Here is a 12,022-nt window from a genome sequence, read left to right on the forward strand (position 1 = left end):
CAGAAAAATATACAGTGTGTTCCATTAAAAAAAAGTGAGATTTCATATTTGAAGTTTTGCAACTTTGGACCTACCAAAAAAAATCCAAAAAACATCCTTATCTTCAAGGCATTCAGTTACTCCGCGTAATCGTTGACTCACCCTGTACTTAGACGTAGGTGATATAGGTACAAATAACTTTGCGCACGTGTGTTTATTAAGTTTACGACTGGTCACATTTTAAACCCCTAGAAGGCTTGTGTATTTGCCGGTGACTTTCTAAAGCGAATCTTCTGTAAGTTTTGTAATCACACTGAGCACAATTAAAATGTTTGGACTTATTGTGTTTTAACAGGTGCGCATTTAGAGTAGATTTGAAATTGGCTACATCATCTCACTGGCTACATTTAAAATTCCTTGCGGCACTGCGTAATCTGATGTCTTCCAATAATCACAGTGGTTACAATTTAAATCCTTGGTACTCGTTTTTAACTCGCTTTTGTTAAATTATAAATCGCGCATAATTTGCTCGCATACAATTTCAGTATCATAATCATAATTGTAACGGAACACAAATTGTAAGAAACGATGGCCATCTTGAAATTGTTGGCGAAATCGCAAATTGGTTTTCTCGTTAAAATGTACACAATCAAAGTTTTGTGGCTGTCTAGTTCAAAGGTTAAATTTATGAATGCGGCCAATCGGTTAAATTACAGACAGCGGAAGTTGTAAAGAACGTGAATTTGACTCGTGGACTGTATATAAACAGTATGACGTAGGTCAGCCTCAGATTTCACAATTTGCTCGCTAATTATCTTCGTTACCAAATTCGTTTGCCATTGGATTACGTAATTGTGCAATCTTTTGAAAATTTCCGAGAAAACCCCAAGCTGCCTTCCTTTAAGGCTTGCCATATATGTAGAAGGTCACCGTCTTATATTTGTATGCTCAACTCGTGACCGTGCCTTTAAGGACAAAAATAATTGAATTTAAGTAGTAAAAAAGAAACCCTTACAAATCGGCTCCTTCATATTGTCGAAATGTGTTTTTGTTTTAATTTGAACCTACCTAGAAAGGAGTAAACATTGTTTTGCTTTAAACGTTATCTTTAAATCGAGCTTTAAATAGTGAATCAGAATTTTCTGTTACCAAGATTGCCAATTGTTATTGTTTAAAAAAGAGTTGGGTAAGATAAAGAAGTTATTAGTTAGGTTGTGCACGGCTCTATAACGGGATCTTAGTTTAAGAAGTCAAATTAGTAAATATGTAAATGATAGGAGAACTTTCTTAGTTATTGGGGTATTTCTTTGAAATTTTAACCAAAGATGCGTCTAGTATATATATGTAAAAATCAGATGTGCATACTATGTGCAGACGGCGCATGGCAATTTTATTATTTATATGTTTTGAAATTTTAACCACAGATGTTTCTTCTAGTAAAGTCAAACATCGCGTATTGTAAAAAAGCAGATGTTCGCGTGCGCAGACTGCGCAATGCCAACTTTATAGACATTTCTTTGAAATTTTAACACCGTAGTAGAAAAACAGCGCATACAAGTAGTATAAATCAAATGTGCCATGCGCAAAGTAGACTTCCTTTTAGCTATATATTTTTTCAAATTTTATCCACAAGTGCAGTAAAGACAAACATATCGCATATTGCAAAACTTAGATGTGCGCATGCGCATATTGCGCAATGCCAACTTTCTTATTTATGGAGACATTTCTTTGAAGTTTGAACCATAGATGCTTCTGTAAAGAAAATCATAGCTCACATAGCTATCGCCTTTGATCAATGCATTGAAAATACGCTAGTTACTTGCCTGAGGCCGAAAACCTTTTTACTTGTTTCGAATTTTATTCAACATACGGAAGTATTTTGACATTTTTTATGTTTATTGAGATCTGCAAACAAGTGATGGAGTATGAGGGCGATATGTTTTCATTTTCAGGCAAAGAAGCAAAGTACATCTTCCTAAACAAGAGTAATTACAGCTAAGTCGTCCAAATAATCTGGCCATAAAAGGTTTGTGTTAGTAGGAGCACTTAACTCACTCAAATGCTGACAGCTTCTGACCTTAACTTTACTTTATAACACAGAATCAAAAGACAAACAAAACTGGCTTGATGAATAAGATGACAAATTTTCAGTGACTCTTGGGACGGTGGAAACATTTAATAAGAAGAAATCTTAACGATATGCATCGCTGTACAGAACTGCTTGCTTTTTCAACTAGACAAAACTTTTTCTGTGATCGGATAACAAGCGTTAAACCTCTTACAACATTTTGGTTAATTTGCTTTGCCGAAATTTAGTAAAAAATGACGAACTGCGTCTTCACCTAAACAAATAGGGATGACTAATCGCAAATCACAACGGAACACGCCAAAACGTTCCCACTTCTCCACATAAAACGCGCAATTCATCTGCATCTGCAGCGAAAGAACACGTGCGTTAATTAAATTTCGCCTAATAATAAAACTTCTTATCGCAAACGACCAGATGGAACCTTTTATAAATCTCGCAAAATCTCACTTGTAACAACCTATCTAAATTGAATAAATTACAAAAGCGATAAATTAAAACGAAAAAATTACGAAACTAACAAACTTTCTAAAACGATAAACGAATACGGAAATACAAATTCAAGTAAAATAAACCAAGATTGCAGTGAAAAATTGAAATTGTACCACATGACTTCTTTAAGGTGCTGACATCAAAATAACGTCTACGTGACGTAGTTTACACAACATGTAATGGAGTTGAGAGTAAATTTCTGGATCGATCAGTGTGTAATAAAGTTACAGTTCAGAAGGGTGAAGGGTATTATTGTGAACTACCTATTATAATAAATTTTCTTTTAGGCCTAAAAGAAAATTTATTATAATAGGTAGTTCACAATAATACCCTTCACCCTTCATTAGAGACCTATTAACGAAATGGAGTCATTCATCAAGCACATTACAGTTCAGAATTTTAGATAAAGGGTTTTGAATTGAGTAGCGCGGCCAATTTCAATTCTACCGGGCCAGTTCATAAAATTCCGAAATTTTTTCTATACAAGATACAATTACAAGAATTGGGCGAAAATGAAAATGATCGGAAGATTAAGGGATCAAAGAATTGAACAGGATTGTAATTTTTTCAGAAAATCTGCTTTATAGACGAATGTACTATCTTCTTGAATGGATTTGTGAACAAACACTACTTGTTTCTAGAAGATGGCACCCAATTTCCGCATGAAATGAACGTTTGAGGAGGTATTACTGGGCGGATATTCCTAGAAGGAAAGTCAACAGGGGAAACTACCAGAATCTATTGGAAGGGACCCCCTGACCATATAATCTTAAAGGGGCCATGAATTTCATCAACATTATAAAATTAAAATCGGTGGTTTGTTTTATGAAAGCGCTGTATTATTTATGAAACTCGTAATCGATGCGAGTGTCGAATTGTGAAAAGAAATTGCTCTATAAAGTGCAAATACAAAACACGACGTGACTTAGCAAAATCACAGTAATCTCGATCAGATACGGACAGTTTCAAATGACGTTATCACATTTCGTAATTAACTTCACGAGCCCAAAAAATTACGTTACCATCCCGATGACATATTTATTTAGTTTAGTCGGACGACATTTCCTGAAAATGGAAGGGAATCGCGCGCGACCGATAATTTTTTATCCAGGAAGGTTTGACAAGGTTCAATTGCGAAATGATAAAAGTGTAGAACGTCAAGGATCTAAAGTACACTCGATGACTCAGGCAAAAAATTTCGTTCAAATTTTCGTTGACCCAGTTGTGAGATAGTGAGCGAACTCTGCATTATTTAAATGCAAAAGGCTTTGAAATCGTTTTAAGACAAAAAAAAGGAAACTGGTGTAGAGAAATCTGTGCCAAGCCAAAGATCACCGCGAGTAGAAGATGTTCCATTATTTAAAGATTCGGTGCCAAACGTGTCTCGCAAGCGCGGTCAAAGGATCAGTACGCAATAAACTAATTGAATCAGAATTAGAGTTGATTTATTACGTCGCCGTTCTACGCCTTCCATTTCCGTGGATGTGGAAGAACAGTTACTAATTGCGTGAGACTAAATCGCCCGAAAGACAGATTTCCTTTTACTTACTGAACTGAACAAAATTACCAAAATTCGTGGAAAACTAAGAAAACTGCTAGGTAGTGTAGTGTAACTGATCCGATTGTATCTTTCGCGTGCAAGTAGAATTCTCATACCAAAGGTACAATTTATTCAGGTTTGTAGGTCTGGGCTAATTAATGGTTGTTACAATTAGTGTTGTAATTAGATGGTTACAATGTTTTAAAGGGCGTTGCTCAAGGTTCCTCTCTCATTAGAAGTTATAATAATTTCCTTGTTTTTCAAATACCAGTAAATCTCATTTAGGCCAGTCAAAATCGACAATAAATCAACAAAACATGATGTATCTCTGATTTTTTAGTATGTTGTTTGGACCCATTAGAGTAGTGTATACTCAAGTTTGCAACTCTCTAAAAGTTGTGGAAAAAGTGTAGTATACGAAAAACCGCGACATTTTCGGACTTTTTGCAGTGTTTGCGTTATATTTCCTTAACTATACATTTTTCGACGAAAGTCACTATATACGTTTTTGAAGAGTATTAAATGTATAATAATTTGCGCCTAACCCGAGCTCTGTAGGTCAATTAGTTACCGAATTACGGCACTTTGAAGATAGTCATTTTTTTCCAAAAAGTGAACATTTGAGTTTTACACCTTCTTTAGATCGAAATTGCGGCTAAACTATTGATCCTACGAGTAGAACTTATAAAATAGACGTTGTAGATAATTTAATTAGCTTTAAGTTAAGCGTAAAGTGGGGTCTGCAGGTCTCGTAGTTCTCTCTAAATCTCAAAAAAACCGATATAAGGTAAAATCGCATTTATCCATACCTGCTTTCAGGCAAGTGCAGCCACCTCTGCATCCCTTTTTGCATTTGCAAGAAAGCAGTTTCAGGAGTTCTGGGAGGGCAGGGGGTTACCGTCTGGTAATGGGAATGAGTCCAGCCGAGTTCAATTCCCAACCCCATTCGGTGGCCTGAGCATTGTCCTGGAGACCACGTTTTACACTGATGGCAACTAGTGAGTGGATACCACGTTTTTGAACAACTATCACTGATTCGTCCTCAAGTGGATATCGACATATAAAACAAGAGCCGGGAGGTACTGGCATTGTTGGAACCTATTCACAACACGATACTTGGTGTTCCAAAAACGTACAAATTGAAACACGAGTTACTCACAACGGAGGAACAAATACTGTGAGCTCAGGAAGAAACTAAGAAAGCGGGGGAACGAGAGAGGGTTTCATATACGATTAACGATACGAAATATGGCATTAACAATTCATCATGAAGTCTGAAAATCTGTAAATACTTTAGCGCGCGCGGTGTAATAACGTTCCCGAGCCCAAGCCAACCTCTTCTTTATTGTTTTTCTGTTTTAAAGATGTTTTTCTTTCGCCTCTTTAAAAAAGTATTTTTTAAGGCTCACTAATTTTAATCTAAATATAGGTATAGGTATCTTAACTGAGTAATAAACAGCCCTATTAGCGAGCATGTTTTTGGCTCATAAAGATGATCCTTATGTTATTGTTAGCATAGTTGTCGCGAAGTTGTCATAAATTATGCGTGGTCTTACCAAGACTCGAAAAAAGTCATTTTTAGTGATGAATCTCGATTTGATATCAGTGTAGGCGATAATCGAGAAAGAGTCATCAGAACGGAAAACAAAGCATATCACAAAGATTGCTTAAAGTGGTCTGTAAAATTCCCCAGTGGTGTAACGGTGTGGGGTAGTATGTCTGCAAATGGGCTGGGACAATCGCACTTTACAAATGGTAATGTTTATGCTCAGAAATATCAAGCAATTTCAGAACAAAGTTGATTGCCTTCACTTGCGACATTTTCACCTGATACAGACTTTGTTTTTTAACAAGACGGAGCATCATGTCACAGCAAAAAACGACTAAGAAATGGTTACAAGACCATAATAATAGTGTTTTAGAGGTGCCCTCATGCAGTCCAGATCTCAATGTCATTGAGACAGTGTGACATAAAATGAAGCAACGTTTGTGTATTCATCCGCAACGCAATATTGCTTCTTTGAGTGAAAAGTTACAAGAGATTTGGGGTACCTTTGGCATCGATCAATGTAAAGCTCTTGTGACGACCATGCCTGCACGAATCCAGGCTGTTATTAAAGCCAAAGGGGATGTAACTCATTATTAAGGAATGGTGTCCGAACATTTTTGTGTCACTTTAAATTCTAATTTTATGGTGTTTTGTGTTATTTGACATTTGTAACAGTTACTAAATATGTTTAATTTATAACTATAGTAAGAAAAAAATAATAAAATAACATACAATGATTTTAAGTTACAATATTTTGAGTGTCCGAACATTTTTGTGTTAGGGCTCGTATTAGGTATGTACAATGTTATCATTGCGGCACCTTCCTACGACTTACTCAACTTTGATTTGTGCCTTAAATTAAATCTATGAAATTGTTGGATATTTAAAATTGACTCTATGCAGCAAAAAAAGTGATTTGACACATTGCTTTTTTATTTCCACACCAAAAAAACAAAAGATAAAAAGTTTGTGGAACATTTCTGGAAAAATACAATTTTACCTTATATCGGTTTTTTTGAGATTTAGAGAGAACTACGAGACCTGCAGACCCCACTTTACGCTTAACTTAAAGCTAATTAAATTATCTACAACTTCTATTTTATAATTTCTACTCGTAGGATCAATAGTTTAGCCGCAATTTCGATCTAAAGAAGATGTAAAACTCAAATGTTCACTTTTTGGAAAAAAATGACTATCTTCAAAGTGCCGTAATTCGGTAACTAATTGACTTACAGAGCTCGGGTTGGGCGCAAATTGTTACACATTTAATACTCTTCAAAAACGTATACAGTGACTAAAGTCGAAAAATGCATAGTTAAGGAAATATAACGCAAACACTCCAAAAATTCCGAAAATTTCGCGGTTTTTCGTATACTACACTTTTTCCACAACTTTTAGAGAGTTGCAAACTTGAGTATACACTACTCTAATGGGTCCAAACAACATACTAAAAAATCAGAGATACATCATGTTTTGCGAGTTTAGCGATTTTTTGTGTCGATTTTGACTGGCCTAATTATCTCACAATCGCCTCTTAGATTGAAGCTTGCCCTCTTCGCCCCTAAAGGCCCTAAATAAAAGTATGTAGATGTGTCTTTCTTAATATCATGGTTATAATTTTGCTATTGTGACAGTCGTATAATTTGAGTATTAAGGGGCATGCTTGTTAAGTAAATACAGTTTTGAAATTTCTCCGCTGCAGCGCTTCGATCGATGTCCCGCGCATGCGCATCACGTATCTACATCTGTTGGCAAGCGACAGCCGCCATTACAACAACATTCGAGCTTGTTTACATTTGTTAGCATTTGATAGCAAGGAGGAAACAATTGCACAGATAAAGGTCCAAATTTATGCACAAAAAAGTGTTAAATGTTATGTTTATTCATAACAAACGTTAAAAATCAATGGTTTTTTTAAGGTAAATAATCGAGTAAATAATAAGACAATACAAGCAGGACATGGAAGTTTTGCAAGCGTCAATTGTCAGTAGGCTTCAAAATGGCGGACGAGTCAGCTGTCTTATATATGTGTCATAGTCGGCGCCATTATGAGGACGTCACCTTGTGTTTATTTGAAGAAGCTGTAAGAACTCGTGTAAAAATGTTAAAAGCAACAAATCTTGGATCTAAGGCTGTCCAAAAGACTTCAGTCATCCACATTACTCTAGAATTTAATATCCACTCTAACCCCATGTCCCCATAAAAAAAAGAAAAATTGGACAGGACATACTCCAAAAGCGGTTTTAAATTTTGGAATTTTTGGACACGTAGCTCCCAAAGCAAACATTTGGACCCTTGGTTTACTTGGAAAAACCTAATTCTTGTACAGCATTTTTCAACGAAATTTGAAGTAAAATTCTTGGCTCGACTACAAGTAAGTAGTAATATTTCAAGTTATTTCGATGTTGATTGGTTTAAAATCAGAAAGCCGTAGTCAGGAAAAATTGCGTGAACTTGAGTTCTTGGGCATCGATATAACGCGTTTTGATTTTTTCTCAAAGCAATTGATACATAAATAAATAATAGTTTTGACGTCGTTTGATCACAACGAACGGTCCTCGAGATCTCCACACATACATCATTTTTACAATACACCCTAAGGGGTTGATTCTGTCCCACCAGATCAGCATGGCTTGTAAAACAAATTTTTTGAATCAGCATTAGTTTTACTTTTATTTGAGGTATACGAAATTTCCATTTCAATATCTTAACAAATAAAAAAAAACAACTGCGCATGCGCAAACCAAATTTTTCGATTCGGCATTTGTTTTACTTTTATTCGAGATGTGTACAATAAAAGATTTCATTTAAATATCTTGACAAATAAACAAAATTGGGAGTGCGCACATGCAAAAGTTGGTATGCGCATGCGCAATATTTTTTTGCAACTGCCTTAGGTTTAAGGCATATTTACTAACACAGAAAACCGGACATTAATATGTTCTTTATAAGAAAGAGTTATAAAAGAAACCCTTTTTGGAGGTTTGGGCTGTAAATTTTTGCCCCGTTGGTCTACGTAGCTGAAAAACAATAGCAACCTATCTTTCATCCTGAAGAACATGTGCGACCGGACGTTTCTACACAAGGTTATCGTGCACACGGACAGACAGACCAACAGACAGGTAGCAATACGAAATTATCAACGATCTCGAGGATCGTTAATAAGTGGATCAAGAGACTAGGAAACCAACAAAAGATCTTTCAAAGATGTTCGCACTTACATTTTACGATTTTAGTTTCTGGGATTTAAGGGTCTAAAACAAACAAGTTAAAAAGTAATCGTAAACGATTTACATAAAGCGCATTTCCACTTGCATTTCCCATTTGTAAGATGCAACTTATGTTAAAATCGTAAAAATCCGGCCACAAATTAATATGAAAGATAGCGTTGCACATGGGCAATCCATTGCTGACGTGCTACTTCAATTTCAGTTTATTGAGAAGAATTTCATTTCAATGCTTTTCTAAATAAGAAAGTTGGAACTGCGCATGCGCAAACCTAAATTTTAAAACTAATGTTAGATTTTCCTTTGTTCCAAGCGCCTAAGTATCAAATTTCACTTACATAGTTCCATAGATAAAAAGTTGGCACTGCGCATGCGCAAAATAAAATTTTGAAACTGGCGCTAGATTTTCTTTTATTCCAAGTGCCTATGTATCACATTTCATTTAAATTCTTCCATAAATAAAAAAGTTAGCACTGCGCATGCGCAACGCCAAATTTTGAAACTGGCGTTTGATTTTCCTTTATCCCAAGTGCCTATGTATCAAATTTCGTTTAAATTCTTCCATATAAATAAAAAAATTGGCACTGCGCATGCGCAAAGCCAAATTTTGAAACTGGCGTTTGATTTTCCTTTATCCCAAGTGCCTATGTATCAAATTTCGTTTAAATTCTTCCATAAGTAAAAAAGTTGGCACTGCGCATGCGCAAAACCAAATTTTGAAATTGGCGTTTGATTTTCCTTTATCCCAAGTGCCTATGTATCAAATTTCGTTTAAATTCTACCATAAATAAAAAAGTTGGCACTGCGCATGCGCAAAACCAAATTTTGAAATTGGCGTTTGATTTTCCTTTATCCCAAGAGCCTATGTATCAAATTTCGTTTAAATTCTTCCATAAATAAAAAAGTTGGCACTGCGCATGCGCAAAACCAAATTTTGAAATTGGCGTTTGATTTTCCTTAATTCCAAGTGCCTATGTATCAAATTTCATTCAAATACTTTTATAAGTAAATTCGGTTTATAAATGGTCAAGATGCGAAAAGGGCACTGTGAATTTTGAATCGATTCGATTCAACTTTTGGCATTGCGTATTATATGGCTAAATCTATGCCCATATTGAATTTCATGCAATTCAGTTCATAACTAACGGAGATGTAAAAGCGATCGAACATTTCTAAACAAAGTTATCGTTCACATGGACAGATAGATGGACAGACAGACAAAGTAACAGACGGACAGACCAACAGGCAGACGACAGATAGCAATGCAAAATTATAAACGATCTCTAGGATCGTTAATAAACGGCAAAAGTGTAAAATTATGGAACATGTAAAAAACGGTTGTTTTTTTTTTACAATAACTTTTTTTGTAAGCGGTACAGAAAAAATTCCTTCCTTGGTACAAGACTCGACACCATAACGAACCAAATAGCGGAAAAAGTAGAACAATAGCTCTTAAGATAAAGAACTAGTAGCGTCGCAAAGTTAGCGGACGGACGGACGGACGGACAAAGTGGCCACAATAGCGCTTTTTTTTTAATTTTTGTGGAAATGCGCTAAAAATAATTCTGTACACCACAGCGGCAGTTTTTCCTTTAAGGTGGCGTTTACATTGAAAAATTGGAAATTTGTTTCCACAATCTACCTTCTGGTTACAAATTTTTGGTTGAAATAGCATTCATTGAAATATATAATGTTCCGAGATTTGCATGAAACAAAAATTATGTAGCTAATTCCTGCACTTTCGCCGTTATATAGGAAATAAGTTGTTAAAAAACTCCCATAATTATAATATAATAGTTATTTATATAACAAGAGCGCGAAGTTCAATTTCGCGCATTGAGACTGAAGGTATTTTGACGAGGCGAATCCAAAACAATTCGTACTTTTTCGATCATACTTCTCAATCAAAAGTTATAGACTAGAAACCAACTTCGAAAGAAAATTCAAAGGGCTGTAACTTTTGAACTAGTAGCCCAATCTTGGACCTGTGTGAAATTATGGATTCTACAGGCCACATTTTATAAGAAAATTTTCTTTCCGGGTCGATCTGAGACAATTTTCTTTTCGGGTCTCAAAAAAGGCAGTGTATAACCTTCCTTTTTTACCAAAAATCGACTGCACCAAAATATCTCGGGAAAACACTTTTTCTTATTAATTTTGGTGCGTAGAATCCAAAACAATTCGTACTTTTTCGATCAGACTTCTCAATCAAAAGTTATAGACTAGAAACCAACTTCGAAAGAAAATTCAAAGGGCTGTAACTTTTGAACTAGTAGCCCAATCTTGGAACTGTTTGAAATTATGGATTCTACAGGCCACATTCAATAAGAAAATTTTTTTTCCGGATGGATTTGAGACAATTTTTTCTTCGGGTCTCAAAAAAAGGTAGTGTTACTACAACCTTTCTTTTTTACCAAAAATCGACTACACCAAAATTTCTCGGGAAAACACTTTTTCTTATTAATTTTGGTGCGTAGAATCCAAAACAATTCGTACTTTTTCGATCAGACTTCTCAATCAAAAGTTATGAGACTAGAAACCAATTTCGAAAGAAAATTCAAAGGGCTGTAGCTTTTGAACTAGTAGCCCAATCTTGGAACTGTTTGAAATTATGGATTCTACAGGCCACATTCTATAAGAAAATTTTTTTCCGGGTCGATCTGAGACAATTTTTTTTCGGGGTTCAAAAAAAGGCAGTGTATAACCTTCCTTTTTTACCAAAAATCGACTACACCAAAATTTCTCGGGAAAACACTTTTTGTTATTAATTTTGGTGCGTAGAATCCAAAACAATTCGTACTTTTTCGATTAGATTTTTCAATCAAAACTTATAGACTAGAAACCAATTTCGAAAAAAAATTCAAAGGGCTGTAACTTTTGAACTAGTAGGCCAATCTTCAAACTGTTTGAAATTATGGGCTTTCGTTCGATCTCGATCTCAGACAATTTTTTTCCGGCCTCAAAAAAGCAGTACTTTTAAGTTATTCAAATATTTGAGAACAATTTAGAAATGTTTAGGGAAAGTTTCCATTGTCACAAAATCAAATATAAAAATCCGATACAACTGAATACCGAACGATCCTGGAGTGAAACTTTTTGACTCGATAGTCTACGTAACTTAAAAAGAATAGGGACCTTTCTTATATCCT

The sequence above is a fragment of the Photinus pyralis genome, unplaced genomic scaffold (assembly GCF_008802855.1).
Source record: "Photinus pyralis isolate 1611_PpyrPB1 unplaced genomic scaffold, Ppyr1.3 Ppyr1.4_LG6, whole genome shotgun sequence".
Classification (NCBI taxonomy): domain Eukaryota; kingdom Metazoa; phylum Arthropoda; class Insecta; order Coleoptera; family Lampyridae; genus Photinus; species Photinus pyralis.